An 18,562-nucleotide genomic window follows, 5' to 3' on the forward strand; every position below is an offset into this window, starting at 1 on the left:
CGGCTCGCACATCCAATCCCGCTGCGGCGGACTCAGCGGCAGCAGGGGGCACCGCCGCCGCCGTGACGGCTGCGCCCAGCGACGCGCCCGTAGGCACGGGCGCGGCCGGCGTAGGCTCACCTGCCGCCTAGCAGGGGGCAACCCCCGCCAGGAGCAGGGAACCTTCTCCAGCCCCGGGGTCCCCGGGCGCAGGCGCAGGGGAGGTTGCTGGGGGAGGACGGCAAGGCCCCCGGGAGCAGGCTGGCGACCCGGCGCACAGCCCCACATCTGCAGCAGGGGCTTCATCGTCCTCGGCGGCGCTTCCCGGCATCGACCTCGGCACCCTCGCCGGGGTCGCTTGGAACCGCCTTGCCTGGGATCCGAGCGTCTTCGAGCGGGAGCACCGGTTCCTGGACGCCGTCAGGGACCAGCAATTGGCCTTCGTCACCTCCTTCAACGAGGTGAGGGAGCACCACACCACCGCCAAGAATCAACTCGGCGAGGTGCGGGAGGCTGTGGAGAGAGAACGGCGCGAACTGTCCCGGCTGCGCGAGGAGACCCGCCTCGCGGAAGAGGAGGCGCGGCTGGCCCGGCAAGTCCTGGAGGACGCCTGGGAGCCGATGGTCCCGGAGGCCGAGCTCCACCGACAACTGGAGGCCCAGCCCGTGGAGCTCCAAGGGAAGCTCGACTCGATGTTGGCCACCCTCGAGGCGACCAGGAAGGAACACGCCGAGGTGGTCGCGGCGGCCCAGGCCCGGCTGGACGAGAAGAGCGTCCTGATCGCCAATTACCGCGGCGAAATACAAGGCCTCCGCTTCATGCTGGAGGTGTAGGTCAAGGCCGCCGAGGATGCGGCGAGAGCGGCGGCTCGGCATGAGGCCGAGCTCAACTCCGCCAAAGACAGAGCGGCCAGGCTCAAGGCCGAGTTGGCCGCCGTCCGGGAGGAGCTCGCCAAGGCCGGCGAGGACAACGTGGCCAAGGCTGCAGAGCTTGCAAAGCTGGAGGGCCGCGTCAGCAAGGCCAAGAAGGCCGCGCAAGATGCCCGACTCCATCACGGCACGCTGATCGGGCAGCGGCAGCGCGAGACGGAGAAGCTGACGAAGATCGCCCAGTCGCTGCGTGACCTGCTGCCCAAGTTTGAGCTGCAGGCGGCGGAGGTGGACGGCATGGACGTCAGGATGCTGATCCCCTTCTTCTCCGACTTGGTGGGGAAGCTCGGGGCGCTCGATGTCTGAATCGCCAAGTACGGCGCCAACGAAGTCGCCAACTGCGCTCGGGAGGTTGCCGGGACAATCCTCCCGCGGATTCACCTCCGGGACCCAGAGTTTCCCTTCGAGTCCTTGCTGGACGCTTGGTCCGACAGTGAGGACGAGCCCACGCACACCCATGCAGTGCGCGAGTTCGTTGATGAGGTCGTCGAGCGAATGCAGATGAAGCCGGAGCCTGATCTCCCCGCCGACCCCCCGGCCGAAGACGGCGACAACTAGTTGCCGCAGCCCCTAGCCGTGCTCGTTGCTCCCTCTGTATCTTGCTTTGTTTGCTTTTCCTGCAAGTATGGCGCTTAGCGCCGTTTCAACAATCACCTTTTGATTAGTCCATGTAATCATTCGGCACTTAATGAATCAAGCTTGTTAATTTGCTCAATTTTTGTTCCTTGTTCCCGAGGCTGCCTCGCAGGGTGGTTCCCTTAGCCTTTGCGTGTTGTGCCTTGTGTTGCCGGGGACTCGCACGTCCCACTCTTGACCAGACCAGGGACCCGGGACGGACCCGCAGTGCCGACCTGGGGTCAAGCGGTAGCCGGCGAGCCACTCCACTTGCGGGGTAACTACTCTAAGCCATGCCCACCCGGGACGGACCCGGAAGCCACACGGGGAGCGTACTCCCCCCGCAAGCGTCCTCCTCACACCACGGTCACGCGCGGGTTCCGGGGCCACACTTGGCGAAGCAGCGTCCAATTCTTAGTCAATTAAGTTTTTCGACATGCTCGTTGTTACCGGTGCTGTCTAGCGGGGTGGCCCTTTTAGCCTTTGCATATTTTGCCTTGTGTTACGGGGGACTCGCGCACGCCTCACCCTTGACCAGACCAGGGACCCGGGATGGACCCGCGGTGCCGACCTGGGGCCAAGCGGTAGCGGGGAGCCACTCCACTTGCGGGGTAACTACTCCAAGCCGTGCCCCTCCGGGACGGACCCGAGAAGCCACACGGGGAGCGCACTCCCCCCGCAAATGTCCCTTTTAATACTTCGGCTACGCGCGGGATCTAGGGTCACGCCCAACGAGACAGTGCTCGATTTCATTCTGTTCTTAGCGAATTCAGCGTTCATGTTCAGACACTTAGCTTTTCCGCTCGGTCCGATGCCTCGTGATGCTCGGCGGTAAAGTGCAACCGGGGCACTGCCTTGGTAGGAGCCCCCCACTTGGGTACCTGTTCAAGGGAAACGGTTTTTCAGGGGTGCGGCAGGAGCGCGGGGGCAGGATCGCCGCCCGCGGCAACCGCCGCCGCCGATGCTACCACCACGCTCACGCGATAACCCTCGCCTTCAGGGACGAACCCTGGCTGATGAGGACTCCGCCCCGGGAGCAGCCGCAAGACGGCTATAACGTCCTCGCCGCCAGCTGCGCCCCACCCCGAGCGGCGGGCACGGGTGGCGAGGAAGTTATAGCCTCCTGGCAACAGCCCCCGTAACCGGGGAGACCTGGTTTTTTCTAGGGAGCTCGTCCCAAGGGATGTGACAGCCCTTGTTGCCCGGGAGCAAAACTGCTCGAGGGCCGCGGAAGGGACGCGGTGATGGGCCGGAACGGGCGACGAGTGCCGGCACCGGCGCCATCACAGCGTCCTCGCAATGACCCGCGCCTGAAAAAGGCTCTCTCAAAGGGAATGCGGCCGGGTCTCTATGATAGTGCACCCGTCGGCACAAGGCACGGAGGGCATGCACTCCCATAGAGTCTCCGCGGCAGCCCCTGCTCCTTGCGGAGGTGTCCTATGGAGGGGGGCGGCAAGGGCACTGCGGCAATGCACCCCGTCAGCGCTGGACGCTGATGGGATGCACCACCATAGTGCCTCTGCACGACCCTCGCCCAGGAGCCGCCCACCTGAGGAAGCGCGGCAGGGGCACCACGGCAGTGCACCCGTCGGCGCAGGACGCCGATGGCATGCACTACCATCGTGCCTCTATGGCGTCCCTCGGGGCGGGCTCGATGGGGTGATGCAGTAGGGGCGCGATGGCAGCGCACCCGCCGGCGCTAGGCGCGGGCGGGAAGCACCATCTCCGCGCCTTTGTGGCACCACCCGCCTTAACGGCCCCGAACCCGGCTTCACTCTGAGCCGTTTCATGGTTGGGGCGCGCCTTTTATAGGCGCGGGAGGGGGGTTTGCCACCACGCGCGACGGACCCGCGCAGCACCGTGGTGCCCTTCCTTTGAACGCGGCGTAGTTTCCACCGCCATGTTTACCAGGCAACCGTGGCACACGTGGCGGCAACCTGTCAACTCAGAAGCCTCGGAGTGCGGTGAGCCCCTTGTGTTGTGGTCCTCCCGCACCACAAGGCACCGGTATATGGTGCGATGCGTGGGCAGCTCACGGGCACCACAGTGTACAAGATTCCACCCTTTCCTGCAGGTTAGACTCTTACCAGGCCCGAGGTGCTGCAATTTTTTTCGAAACTTACAAAAATAAGCAACACAGACAAATCCCTCCTGCCTCCCAGCCCCCGGGCACAAAGGGGTCGATGCCAAACTTGGATGTGAGCATTTCCTTTCCCGGGCGCAGCGACTGCACGGTGCAAGCTGCGGGGGGCCGGGCAACTGCACGCCCAGTGATGCACGTGGCGGGAAGCCCGCCAACGGCATGCCTAGTGATGCACGTCGTGGGAAGCCCGCCAACGGCATGCCCAGTGATGCACCTCAGGGGTGAAACACTTATCTTTATTCACGATTAACTAGCGGTTTACACGCGGGGCCTGCCCGATTACACTAGTTCGAGAGGTATGCATCGGAGGCATCACCTGAGGGTTGGGCTCCGCCGCTTCACGGGTAGAACTTGCGCAAGTGCTCAATATTCCAGCTATTGGGCATCGGAAAGCCGTCTTCGGTTTCCAGGCGGACAGCCCCCGGCCTGGTCACCTTCACTACCCGGAAGGGCCCCTCCCATTTCGGAGTCAACTTGTTCCCGGCCTTCGTTCCTTGTATCCGGCGCAGGACAAGGTCTCCGTTCTCGAGCCCCCGGGGACGGACTCGCCTATCGTGATAACGACGAAGTCCCTGCTGGTAGCGCGCGGCTCGCACAGCAGCCCGGCATCGAAGCTCTTCGATGAAGTTTAGATCGTCGACCCTTTGCTCGTGTTGGCTGGTGTCGCCGTACGCACGTACTCGGGGAGATCCATACTTGAGCTCGAGGGGCAGCACCGCTTCTGCCCCATAGACATGGGCGAAAGGAGTTTCGCCCGTTGCCCGACTAGGTGTGGTCCGGATGGACCACAATACGGGCTGGAGTTCTTCGATCCAGTGCTTCCCGTGGCCTTTGAGCTTGTCAAAGGTTCTCATCTTGACCCTCCGCAGCACCTCTGCGTTGGCTCGGTCCGCCTGTCCGTTGCTCCTCAGGTGAGCAACGGACGCGAAGCGCAGCTTAGTGCCCATGTCTTCGCAGTAGGCTTGAAACGCCGCGCTTGTGAATTGCGTGCCGTTATCAGTGATGATGCTGTTAGGAACACCAAACCGGCACACAATGCCCCTGAAGAACTTGATGGCCGCCTGGGCGGTCAGCTTCCGCACTGGTTCCACCTCCACCCACTTGGAGAACTTGTCGATGGCCACGAACAAATACTCGTAACCGCCAACCGCCCTTGGTAGCTTGCCGACGATGTCGAGCCCCCAGACCGCGAACGGCCATGAGGACGGAATGACATGCAGGGCCTGCGCCGGTTGGTTTCTCTTCTTTGAGTGGGACTGGCACGCCTCGCACGTCTTCACAAGTCGCCCCGCATCGGCCAGGGCCGTGGGCCAGTAGAAGCCATGCTGAAACGCCTTGCCGGCTAGAGCCCGGGAGGCCACATGGTGTGAACATGTGCCTCGATGTATGTCTTCCAACAGTGCGCACCCTTTTTCCTGCGGCATGCAGATGAGTTTGACACCGTTCGCACGCCTGCGGTAGAGGTTACCATCTACCACAGTGTACATCTTGGCTTGCCGCGCTACACGCTCTGCGGCGACATCATCTTCCTGGAGAGCCTCCCCGTTCAAGTAGCGGGCGATTTCTTCCGCCCAGGGGGGGATCTCCCTGCCAACGCATGCCACCATATCAGCGGCATGGACCCCCGCTGCTGTAGGGGTTCCTTCGGTTGCCGGAGGGGCGTCCCTGGCAGCCGGCTGGGGGGCGACTGAAGGTGCCACTTGCTTCTGACAGAACACCCCCGCCGGAGGCTTTCGACGCTCTGCTGCCATCTTGGCCAGCTCGTCAGCAGCGAAGTTATCTTTCCGCTTGACGTGCTCGAAGCGCAAGCCTTTGAACTTTCGTTCTAGCTTGCGGACGTCCCCCACGTACGATGCCATTTGAGGGCAGTCGTAGTCCTTGTTCACCTGGTTGATCACGAGCTGGGAATCGCCGCGAACAACCAGGCGCTTAATGTCGAGGGCGACCGCTGCCCGCAACCCGGCAAGCAGGCCCTCGTACTCCGCCGTGTTGTTGGTGGAGTTAGCGAAGTCGAGTTGAACAGTGAACCTCAACTGGTCCCCTGTTGGTGACTCGATGACGACCCCGGCGCCCGCTCCCTGAAGACTGAACGCACCGTCGAAGTAGAGGACCCGGTGGTCCTCGTCCAGCTTGCCGGGCAGGCTGGTCTCCGGCTCACTTTCTTCTACGGCCGTGGACGTCCATTCCGCGACGAAGTCCGCCAGGGCCGTGCTCTTAATGCTTTTGGAGTTGGCGAAGTGGAGGTCGAACTCCGACAACTCCATCCTCCATCCGGCCACCCTCCCGGTGGCTTCACGGTTGGCGAGGGCTCGCTCAAGGCAGAACCCGGACACCACCGTGACACGGTGCGCCTGAAAGTAGTGGCGCAGCTTGCGGGACACAAGGAGAATCCCTAGAAGGAGCTTCTGTACTTGCGGGTACCTTGTCCGCGCGTCGCGCAGCACCGTACTAACAAAGTACACCGGGTGTTGCACCAATCGCTTCCGCAGTGCCGAGGTTGCCGACTCGGGGGCGGTCCCCGGGTCTGAGGCGGTTGCCGGAGGCCGCTCCGCCCCCTGCCCCGCAGCCCCAGTCCCCGGGACGTCTTCCTCCTTCTCGGCAACCAGCACCGAGCTGACCACCTGGTCAGTCGCCGCTAGGTAGAGTAGCAGCGGCTCGCCCAGCTTGGGGGCGACGAGGATGGGCTGCGACCTCAGGTACTGCTTGAGTTCCTGGAACACCACCAGTCGACTGGACCCTTCTTCTTCATCACCCTGAAGAAAGGCAAGGCACGCTCGCCCAGCCTGGAGATGAAACGTCCCAGCGCGGCAACACAGTCGTTGAGGCGCTGGACATCTTTCACCTTGCGGTGGGCCTCCATCTTCTCGATGGCTTCTATTTTGGTCGGGTTGGCCTGTATCCCCCTGTGTGAAACCAAGAAACCCAGAAGCTGCCCGGAGTTGACACCGAAGGTGCACTTATCAGGGTTCAGCTTGAGCTTGATCCTGCGGAGGTTGCCGAACGTCTCCCGCAGGTCATCAATCAGTGAGTCCCCATGCTTTGTTTTGATGACGATGTCGTCCATGTAGGCCTCCGCATTGCGTCCTAGCTGGGGCCCCAAACATTCGCGCAGAGCGTGCTGGAATTTGGAGCCCGCGTTTTTCAACCCAAAAGGCATGCATGTATAGCAATAGCAGCCAACCGGGGTGATAAACGCTGTCTTTTCCTCATCCTTGACCGCCATCTTGATTTGATGGTAGTCGGAGAAAGCATCCAGAAAACTCAGCAAGTCACAACCAGCGGTAGAGTCAACTATCTGGTTGATACGGAGTACAAGGAAGGGATCCTTGGGGCATGCACGATTAAGATCGGTAAAATCTACGCACATGCGAAGCTTATTCCCTGCTTTAGGCACTACTACAGGGTTAGCCAGCCAAGTGCGGTACACATCTTCTGCTTGACGGGGTGCGCATCCAGGAGCATCGCGAGCCGATGCTCAATCACCTCCCTGGGGACTCCGGGAAGGTCTGACGGTTGCCAGGCGAACACGTCGGCGTTATCCCGGAGGAAGGTGACGAGGGCGCTTTCCTATTCGGCGGCCAGGTTCGCACCGACGGTAACGGTGCGCTCCTTGTCGCCGGTTTGGAGGGGCAACTTCTTCACTTTGGCAGCCTCCTCCCGGAGCCCCTGCCCCTTGCCGGGGCGTGAGCTCGAGCCTGCGCCTCCCCTAGCAAGCCCTTGCGGCATAGCGCAGGCCTTCTTCGTTGCTAGGGCATCGCCCGGCAAGCCGTTGTCCTCGATAGCATCCTCGTCGCCGGCATCAGCTGCAACAGCGGCCCGGATGACCTCGCCAACGCACCAAGCCGCGTCTTTGAGGTCGCACCTGATGGAGAGGACTCCATAGACGGACGGCATCTTCATCACGTCATAGGCGCAATGCGTAGCCGCCTTAAACTTGATCAGCACTGGCCGACCAAGGATCTCGTTGTAGGGCAACGGGGTATGCGCCACGTCGAACACTATGTGCTCGGTCCTGAACGCTTCCCGGAACCCGAAGGTGACCGGCAGCGTGATGCGTCCCAGCGGGCGCACAATCCCGGGGTTCACCCCCCGGAACGGTTCGGTGGGCTTCAGCTGCTCCATCGGCACCTGGAGCTTTTCCACCAACCTGGCGGACAGGAGGTTAAGCCCCGCTCCGTTGTCCACCAGCACCTTGGTCACCGTCATATTGCTAATGATCGGCGAGACGACGATGGGTATTACCCCTGAACCCAACTGTCGTGCTGGGTGATCGTCGGCGCCGAAGGTGATCGGCACATGCGACCACCTCAGCGGCTGTTGCGGCTCCGCATCCGGCAACAACGCGCACACGTCGCGGGTGAGGCGCTTCACCGCGACGTGGGACGGGAGAGCGTAAGCTCCCCCATGGATGCAGGCGACACCATGAGGCTCCTGGAAGCCCGGTTCGTCGCCACCGGTATAGTCGGACTCGCGCTGCTCCTCAGCGCGCGCCCTGTCGCGTCCCCGAGGAGGGCATTCCCGCCCAGCGCGGGGCTGACCGCGCCCCCCTTGGGGTTCACCCCTACTAGCACCACCGCCGACCAGCCTTGGCCCCGCTCTGGGGTCGTTCGGGCAATCTCGGGAGAGATGCCCGATGTCGCCACAATTGAAGCAGGCACCGGCGGTGCGGCGCTCCTCGTGGCGCTGCTCCCGCCGCTGCTTGATCCCCTATAGAACGCGGCAATTCGGCGCGTCGTGGGTCGAGTTGCTGTGGATGGGGCAGAGGGGCGTGTCGCCCTGCTTCCCGCCAGACTCTCCACCCGGTGAGGCCTGCTTCGCGGGCCTCGCGGCAGGAGCCCCGAAGTCCACAACGAGGACTTGTTTCCCGCTGCACTTACGGGAACCCTTCTTCTGTGAGCCCTCGCCAGGTCTTGCGGCAGCCTGGGCTGCCGACTCAGGCGCTAGGCGGCCTTCCTCGGCCATGGCGCATTTGTGCGCCAGGGCGTACAAGTCCCACGTCGTCCGGATCCGATGCATGCTCAGCTTCTCGCGCATCTTGGGATCGCGGACGTTGATGGCGAAGGTGTTGATAATGGCAGCCGCCTCCGCCTCCGGGATGGAATAGGAGAGGTTGGAGAAGCGGTTGACAAAGGCCCGCAACATCTCTCCCGGTTTTTGCACGATAGTGTGCAGCTCTGCCATGGTTCCCGGGCGCTTATAGCCGCCCTGAACGCGCTCACGAACTGCTCACGCAGGTCCGCCCAAGTGGCGATGGACTCGGCGGGCAGGTTGAGCAACAAGGTTCGCGCTGCTCCTTTCAGGCCATCAGGAACCAGTTCGCCCTGATCTTGTCGTCGGCGCCGATGGCATGCATGCCCAACGTGTAGGTCAGGAGAAAATCCTAGGTGCTCGGAACTTACGGGGCCACGTCACCCGCCGCAGCTCGCGCGTGAACGCGGTGTAGCCGTCCTCGGGGGCCATGGGAGCGTCTTCCTGCTCCTGTGGGCGTTGGTGCTCCACTTCACGCCTGCGCGGCCACTCCAAGCGCGGGCGCAGATCCTCCTGCTGGCGGGCATTCAAGATGCCACGCGCATCGCCCTCTGGAACGGTGGGCGATGAGTTCAAGGACCCCTCCGGGCCCCTGTCTCCTTGACCTCGCTGAGGAGGGGGAGGGTTCTCCCCCTGTCGTGAGGCGGGTGGCGTGTCTCCACGCTCCGGGTTCTGCCCGTGGCAGGAGCCTACCGGGGCGCCGTCGCCTTGCGGCTGCTGGGCGGCCAGGGCGATAAGCGCTTCCAACTCCTCGCCCCACGTCTCGTGCGCCGGCGTGCCCTGCTGCGGCTCGTACCGCACCATGACGCGCGCGGCGATGATGGCTTCAGCCGGGGTTCACACGGGGGGCAGCTGGTTTCCTGAATGGCTGCTTCCCGCCCTGGCCCCAGACGCCTCCGGGTGTGCAGGGTGTGAACCCCCAGGGGTTGCCCGTGACGCGGCGTTCTCCTGGTGCCGCTGCCGCGGGGCGTCCTCGGGCCGCGACTCAACCCGTTGGCTAGCCCGGGCTATGCCGTGCGTGCTCGCCCAACTGCCCCCGGCACTGGGGGCAGCCGGTCCCCTCGGCCGATTGTCGGTCGACGGCCGAGGAGGCGGCGGAGGCAGTTGCGTTTGTTGCACCCTCGAGGGCTCGGGGTTTTCCTGAGCCCCCCGACTCAGGTCGCATGTCGTGCGATCGTGTGTGCGCCGCTGGGGCCTCACGCAGGTCTATGTGTGAGTCACCAGCCCGCTTGGGGGGCATGGTGACTAGACTCGTCGGCGAAGAAGAGCGAAGCCGACGTCGATGGAATTTCTGCTGCCGGCGATCTCCGGCGTTGTCCACTCCCGCGCCCCCTACCTGGCGCGCCAGATGTCGTCGCTCGGTGCTCCGACACCGGGGGCGTGCGTCCACGACCCCCTTTTAGGTTCGGTAGGGGCGTCTGGGCCGGAGACTCGGTGATCGCCGGCACGGCCGATGAGGCTGTACGGGGCCGGCGAAACGAATTGCTAGGGGTACGCGCTAGTCCAAGAACAGATGCACACACGTTTTTACCCAGGTTCGGGCCACCCGGAGGTGTAAAACCCTACGTCCTGCCTGTCTGAGCTGATATTGATTACGGATCAAATGTTTACAAGTTGCCGGGCAAGCTCCCGGGCTTGCTCTGAGTGGCTAGGTGCTCCTCACTGCTCTCTGCTGCTGTCTACTAGGGCCAAATTAGCTCCTACCGAGCGAACTGAGCGAACTTGCTGAACCGAGCAAAAAAACAATGCGGAACCGAACAACTGTCCAACCCCCTGACTGTTGGCATGGGTGCTTCTTTTATACTCAAGGGGATGCCACGGGTGCCACGGTGCATGGGCTACAAGTGTCCAACGGGAAGGCATACAACTCCCCCCGGTGAGCTGGTGGCATGCATGGGTGCCACCTCCGCTGCTAGGGGCCTAAGACCCTAGGTTAGGATTAGACAACCACTGTTCCTTTGATCGGACAGGTAACTACCCGTCGGTCGGCTCGTTTACTGAGCCGTGCGCCTTACTCCTCACCTTGGTGGGACCGCGCGTCCCGCGCCCGTCACGCGCCCGTGTGGCGCTGTCCACTTGGCCCCACGCTCGAGGCGGGGGCACGCGCCCGGGAACCCCTAGTCCCAGCAAGTCGACCCCGGGAAGCACCCGGGCCCAACACACCCGGGAACCCCCTTCCGGGAAGCTGCTTCCCCGAAGCCCCACTAGCCCCTTTCGGGCTGGTAGCTTGCTGGGGAGCTCATAGACGCTCCCCGGGATGAGACCTTCCCGGGAACCCAGGAACAGGGCCCACGCGTCGCGCAGCGGTGGTACCCCGGGTGCCACTGGTGCGACACACTTGGTTAGCTAACCCTGTAGTAGTACCTAAAGCAGGAAACAAGCTTCGCATGTGCGTGGATTTTACTGATCTTAATCGTGCATGTCCCAAGAATCCCTTCCCTGTACCCCGCATCGATCAAATAGTTGATTCTACCGCTGGCTGTGACTTGCTGAGTTTTCTAGATGCTTTTTCCGGCTACCCTCAAATTAAAATGGCGGTCGAAGACAAGAAAAAAACAGCGTTCATCACCCCGGTTGGCTACTATTATTATACATGCATGCCTTTCGGGTTGAGGAACGCGGGCTCAATGTTTCAGCGCATGCTGCGCGAATGCTTGGGACCCCAGCTAGGCCGCAACGCGGAAGCCTATATGGACGACATCGTCATCAAATCGAAGCGTCAGGACTCGCTGATTGATGACCTGCGGGAAACGTTTGATAACCTCCGCAGGATCAAGCTCAAGCTGAACCCCGAGAAGTGCACCTTCGGTGTGGACTCGGGTCAGCTTCTGGGTTTCTTGGTTTCACACAAGGGGATACAAGCCAACCCGACCAAGATAGAAGCCATCGAGAAGATGGAGGCTCCCCGCAAGGTGAAGGATGTCCAGCGCCTCAACGGCTGCGTTGCCACGTTGGGCCGCTTCATCTCAAGGTTGGGCGAACGCGCCCTGCCTTTCTTCAAGGTGATGAAGAAGAAGGGTCCGGTTGACTGGACTCCCAAGGCCGAAGCGGCGTTCCGGGAACTCAAACAGTACCTGAGGTCGCCGCCCGTCCTCGTCGTCCCCAAGCCGGGCGAGCCGCTGCTACTCTACCTAGTGGCGACTGACCAGGTGGTCAGCTCGGTGCTGGTTGCCGAGAGGGAGGAAGATGTTCGAGGGACTGAGGCTGCGGGGCAGGGGGCTGAGCGGCCCCCAGCAACTGCCTCGGACCTAGGAACCACCCCCGAGCCGGCAGCTCCTGCACCGCGTAAGCGATTAGTGCAGCACCCGGTGTACTTCGTCAGCATGGTGCTGCGCGACGCGCGAACGAGGTACCCGCAAGTGCAGAAGCTCCTCTTGGGGATTCTCCTTGCGTCCCGCAAGCTGCGCCATTACTTCTAGGCGCATCGCGTCACGGTGGTGTCGGGGTTTTGCCTTGAGCGAGCCCTCACCAACCGTGAAGCCACTGGGAGGGTGGCCGAATGGAGAATGGAGCTGTCGGAGTTTGACCTCCACTTCACCAACTCCAAGAGCATCAAGAGTGCGGCTCTGGTGGACTTCGTCGCCGAATGGACGTCGACGAACGCCGAAGAGGAGAAGCCGGGGACCAGCCTGCCCGGCAAGCTGGACGAAGGCCACTGGGTCCTCTACTTCGACGGCGCGTTCAGTCTCCAAGGAGCTGGCGCCGGGGTCGTCATCGAGTCACTGACAGGAGACCAATTGAGGTTTGCTGTTCAACTCGATTTCCCGAACTCCACCAACAAGACGGCGGAGTACGAGGGTTTGCTCGCCGGGTTACGGGCGGCAATCGCCGTCGACATCAAGCGCCTGATTGTTCGCGAAGACTCCCAGCTCGCGATCAACCAGGTGAACAAGGACTACGACTGCCCGCAGATGGTGCCGTACGTGGAGGAAGTCTGCAAGCTAGAACGCAAGTTCAAGGGTTTGCGGTTCGAGCACGTCAAGCGGAAGGACAACTTCGCTGCCATAGCAGCAGAGCTAGCCAAGATGGCAGCAGAGCGCCGGAAGCCCCCGGCGGGGGTCTTCTGCCAGAAGCAAGCGGCTCCTTCAGTCGCCCCCGAGCCGGTCGCAGGGGATGCCCCTTCGGCGACCGAAGGAACCCTCGCAACAGCAGGGGTCCATGCCACTGACATAGCGGCATGCGTAGGCAGGGAGACCCCTCCCTGGGCGATGGAAATCGCCCGCTACCTGAAGGTGGGGGCCCTCCCGGAGGATGATGCCTCCGCAAAACGAGTGGCCTGGCAAGCCAAGATGTACGCCGTGGTGGACGGGAACCTCTATCGCAGGCGTGCAAATGAAGTCAAGCTCATCTGCGTGCCGCAACACGAAGGGCGCGCGCTGCTGGAAGAGATACACCGAGGCACATGCTCCCACCATGTGGCCTTCCGTACGCTGGCCGGCAAGGCGTTTCGGCACGGTTTTTACTGGCCCACGGCCCTGGCTGATGTGGAGCAGCTGGTGAAGACATGCGAAGCATGCCAGTTCCACTCAAAGAAGAGCAACCAGCCGGTGCAGGCCCTACACGTCATCCCTTCCTCGTGGCCGTTTGCGGTCTGGGGGATCGATATCGTCGGTAAGCTACCGAGAGTAGTTGGTGGGTACGAATATTTGTTCGTGGCCATCGATAAGTTCTCCAAGTGGGTGGAAGTGGAACCAGTGTGGAAGGTGACTGCCCAGGCGGCCATCAAGTTCTTCAAAAGCATTGTGTGCCGGTTTGGTGTGCCTAACGGCATCATCACCGACAACGGCACGCAGTTCACGAGCACAGTGTTCCAGGCCTATTGCGAGGACATGGGCACCAAGTTACACTTCGCGTTCGTTGCTCATCTGAGGAGTAACGGGCAGGCGGAGCGAGCCAACGCAGAAGTGCTGCGGGGGCTCAAGACGAGAACCTTTGACAAGCTCAAAGGCCACGGGAAACACAGGGTTGAAGAACTCTAGCCCGTGTTGTGGTCAATCAGGACCACACCTAGTCGGGCAACGGGCGAAACTCCTTTCACCCTTGTCTACGGGGCTAAAGCGGTGCTGCCCCTCGAGCTCAAGCACGGATCTCCCCGAGTACGTGCGTACGGCAACACCAGCCATCACGAGCAAAGGATGGACGATCTAAACTTCATCGAAGAGCTTCGATGCCGGGCTCCTGTGCGAGCCGCGCGCTACCAGCAGGGACTCCGTCGTTATCATGATAGGCGAGTCCGTCCCCGGGGGCTCGAGAACGGAGACCTTGCAGTTGCCGGGTTTCCCGCAACGTGCATCACGGGACATGTAGTTGCTGGGTCCCCCGCGACGTGCATCACGGGACGTGTAGTTGCCAGGCTCCCTGCAACGTGCACCCCGCAGCCGTTGTAGCTGGGAAATAGAATGCTCACATCAAGTTTGGCATCAACCCTTCCGTGCTCGGGGGCTGGGAGGCAGGAGATTACCCGTGTTCCTTTCTGTATTTTCGTGAATTTTGAATTTTTTTTGCAGCAGCTCGGGCCTGGTAAGAATCTAATCTGCAGGAAAAGGTGGTATCTTGCGCATTGTAATACCCGTGGGCTGCCCACGGGTCGCGGCATGTAGCAGTGCCTTGTGGTGTGGAACGACCGCGCCACGAGGGACTCACCGCACTCCGAGGGTCTTGACTCAGGAGGGGGCCGCCACGCGTGCCACAGCAACTTGGCATGCAAAGTGGCGAAGACTGCACCAAACTTCAAGGGGAGGGATGCCACGAGTGCTGCGCTGATTCGTCGCGCGCGGTGGCAAGCCCTTCCCCCGCGCTTATAAAAAGCGCGCCCCAGCCATGAAATGGCTCAGAGCGAAGCCAAGAAAGGGGCTGCTAAGGTGGGCGGTGCCGTGGAGGCGCGATGGTGGTGCATACCATCAGCGCCTAGCGTCGACGGGTGCACTGCCATCGCGCCCCTGTCACATTACCCCATCGAGCCTACTCCAAGGGGCGCCGCAGAGGCACGGTGGGAGTGCATGCCATCAGCGCTCCGCGCCGACGGGTGCACTGCCACCGTGCCCTTGCCGCACCTCCTCTAGGGAGCGGCTCCTGGGCGAGGGCTGCCGCGGAGGCACTGTGGTGGTGCATTCCATCGGCGCCCGGCGCTGACGGGTGCACTACCGCAGTGCCCCTGCCGCATCCCTCCAGAGGACATCTCCGCAAGGAGCAGGGGTCGCCGCGGAGACACTATGGTGGTGCATGCCATCGGCGCCCAGCGCCGAGGGTGCACTGCCATAGTGTCTTTGCCGCCTCGTCTAGAGAGCGCCTCTATAGGCGGGGGTCGTCGCCAGGACGCTGTGATGGCGCCGGTGCCAGCGGTCGCCGCTCGCTCCGGCCCATCATCGCGTCCCTGCCGCGGCCCTCGAGCAGTATCGCTCCCAAGCAGCGAGGGCTGCTATGGGGACATCGTGGCGTCCTTGCCGCCCGCGCTCGGCGGTGGTGGCGAGGAAGCCACGATGTCCCTGTCGCGGCCCTCAGGCAGATCCTCTCCCAGCAGCAAAGGCTGTTGTGGGGACGCTGTGGCGTCCTCGTCGCCCGTGTTCAGCGGTGGTGCCGAGGAAGTCACGGCGTCCCTGCCGCATTCCTCAGAACGAGCTCTTCCGGAGGCAAGGGTTGCCGCGGCGGTGCAGCGGTAGCATCGTTGTCGGCGCTTGACGCCGGCGGCGATCCTGTCGCAGCTTCCCCGCCGCATCCCTCTATCGGGCATCTGCAAAGGTGGCGAACCAGGAGTGCACCTCCGACGAACGCTTCGAGCGTAAGATTGAACAAAAAGCTAAGTGCTGACACCTAAATGGCAAACCCAGTAAGAACTGAACATAATTGAACGCTGTTTCGCCAAGTGTGGCCCCGGAACCTGCGCGTGGCCGGAGTGTTAGAAGGACGCTTGCGGGGGGAGTGCGCTCCTCGTTTGGCTCCCAGGTTTGGAGTAGTTACCCCGCAGGTGGAGTGGCTCGCCGCTACCGCTTGGCCCCAGGTCGGCACCGCGGGTCCGTCCCGGGTCCCTGGTCTGGTCAAGGGTGAGGCGTGCGTGAGTCCCCGGCAACACAAGGCGCAGCACGGAAAGGCTAGGGGAGCCACCCCGCGAGGCAGCCCCTGTAGCAAAGAACAAAAATTGAGCTAATTAAAGAGCTTGATTAACTAAGTACTAGACGATTACACGAGCTAATGGGAGTGTAATTGTTTAAATGGCGCCAAGCGCCACACTTGCAGGGACAAAAACTGAAAGGAGATACATCGGAAAGCAGCAAGGACGGTCGGGGGCTACGGTAACTAGTTGCCGGCGCCTTCCGCCGGGGGCTCCGAGGACGGCTCGTGGTCCGGCTTCCGCTGCATCCGCTCGACCACCTCGTCGACGAACCCGCGCACCGCTTGGGTGGGTGTGGGCTCGTCCTCGCTGTCCGACCAGGCGTCCAGCAGGGACTCAAAGGGAAACCCCGGGTCCCGGAGGCGTATCCTCGGGAGGATTGTCCCGGCAACCTCCCGGGCGCAGTTGGCGACTTCGTTGGCGCCGTACTGGGCGATCCAGACGTCGAGAGCCCCAAGCTTCCCTACCAGGTCGGAGCAGAAGGGAGTCAACGTGGAGACGTCTGTGCCGTCCACCACCACAGCCTGCAGCTCAAACGGGGCAGCAAGTCGCGCAACGCTTGGGCGGTCTTCAGCAGCTTCTCGGTTTCTAAATGCCGCTGCCCGATCAGTGTGCTATGATGGAGCCGAGCGTCGTGCGTGGCCTTCTTGGCCTTGCGGAGGCTGCCCTCCAGCGCTGCAAACTCCGCGGTCCTGACCGCGATGTCGTTGCCAGCCTTAGTGAGCTCCTCCCGAATGGTGGCCAGTTCGGTCTCAAGCCTGGCCGCTCTGTCCTTGGCGGTGCCGAGCTGGATCTCATGCTGGGCCGCCGCATCCACCGTGCTCTCGGTGGCCTTGATCTGCACCTCTAGCTTGACGCGAAGGCCCTGAATCTCGCCGCGGTAATTGGCGATCAGGTTGCTCTTCTCATCCAGCCGGGCCTGTGCTGCTGCGAGCACCCCGGCGTGCTCCTTCTTGGTCACCTCGAGGGTTGCCGCCAGCGAGTCTAGCGCCCCCTGAAGCTCCGTGCGCTGGGCCTCCAGCTACCGGTGGAGTTCAGCCTCCGGGACGACCGGTTCCTCGGCGTCCTCCAGGGCTTGCCGGGTAAGGCGCGCCTCCTCCCTGGCGAGGCGCGTCTCCTCGCGTAGCCGGGAGAGCTCTTGCCGCTCCCTCTCCACGGCTTCCTGCACCTCACCCAGCTGGCTCTTGGTGATGGCGTGGTGCTCCCTCACCTCGTTGAAGGAGTCGACGAAGGCTTGCTGTTGGTCCCTGACGACGTCCAGGAACCGGTGTCCTCGCTCGAAGATGCTCGGATCCCAGGTGATGGGATTCCAAGCCACCCCGGCAAGGGTGCCGAGGTCGGTGTTGGGGAGGGCAGCCGAGGACGACGAAGCCCCCGCTGCCATTGTAGGGCTATGCGGGGGGTCGTTCGCTTGCTTCGGGGGACCCTGTCACCCGTCCCCGGAAGCCTCCCCTTCACCGCGCCCGGGGACCCCGGGGCTGGAGAAGCCCCCGTGCCCCCGGCAGGAGCCACTCCCTGCTGGGCAGCAGGCGAATCCGCGCCAGCCGCGTCTGCGGCTGCTGGAGCGTCGCCAAGCGCCGTCCTGGTGGTGACGGTGGCCACCGCTGTCGTTGTGGCCGGCGCCGCAGGGCTTGGTGCGGGAGCCGGTGCCGGCTCCTCTACCGCCCCCGTAATCTCGACATCGGGGTCGAGATCAACCATGGTTGCGTCCGCCTCCGACGCGGGCGCGTTTGGGCCTGCAGCAACAAGGAGCGTGAGGATCGACAAGTAAAAGAGTTATCGGAAGCGGACAAGGGTAGCCGGGGCGTTTACCTTGCAAGGAAGATGGACTTGCGAGGGGGGCTTCTCCCGCCTCACCCGTGCCGGCGGGAGCCTCCGAGAGGCTTGCCGCGGGCGAGTTGCCGCTTGCTGAAAAAGAAGGTACGTTTGTATGGTTAACTGACAACTGAAAAATGCAGCAAACGAGGAGCGAAGGAGCCGTACCAGTCGCCGGCCCCGCCCCCGTTGGGACTGGGTCGTCGGCGGGCGCGATGACGGCGCCACTAGCCCCTGTGTCAGTCGGGTCAGCGGCGCCGCCGGCGTCCGTGCGCGCCCTCTTGCTCGGCGTGGCGGGTGGGGAGTCGCTTCTCCCCCTCTTGCTGGCGCCTGCCGGCGAGTCGGTCCTCGAGGGGTTGCGTCGGAGCGCGAAGCCCCTGAAGACCCCTCGAGCGGGCGGTACCGTGGGTGCCCGCGGGGTCGCTGCAACCCGGAGCATCGCGGGGGTCGGGAACGAAGCCGCCGCGGCGTCAGGGGCCGATCCCGGGAGGGCTGCCGCTGCGGTCCCGGCAGCTACTGCTGCTGAAGCCGTTGCCGGGTCGCGGATGGTCCCCGCCGAGGCATCGGCAGATGCCCCTGGGGTAGCTGCCGCCGCGGTGCGGGTAGCCGCTGCTAGGGCGGATGTCGTCGCCGTGGCCCGGTGACCCCTGTGGACATGCGCGCTGCCGAGGTACCGGCGGGCACCCCTGAGGTGGCCGTTGCTGGGGTGGATGTCGCTGCCGAGCCTCTGCGACCCCTGCGGACGTGGTCGCCACCGAAGTACCGACGGGTGCCCCTGAAGCGGCGGCCGCCGCGGGGCTGGCGGCCGCTGCCGGGGCGGATGTCGCCGCTGGGGAAGATGCCGCCACGGCCGCCGAGGAGATAGCCGCAGCCGCTGCGTGCGCCCTTGATCTCCGAACGATCAGGGGTGCATCATCGCTGTCCTCATCGTCGTCGTCCACGGGG

This window comes from Brachypodium distachyon, chromosome 1 (genome assembly GCF_000005505.3).
Source record: "Brachypodium distachyon strain Bd21 chromosome 1, Brachypodium_distachyon_v3.0, whole genome shotgun sequence".
Lineage (NCBI taxonomy): Eukaryota > Viridiplantae > Streptophyta > Magnoliopsida > Poales > Poaceae > Brachypodium > Brachypodium distachyon.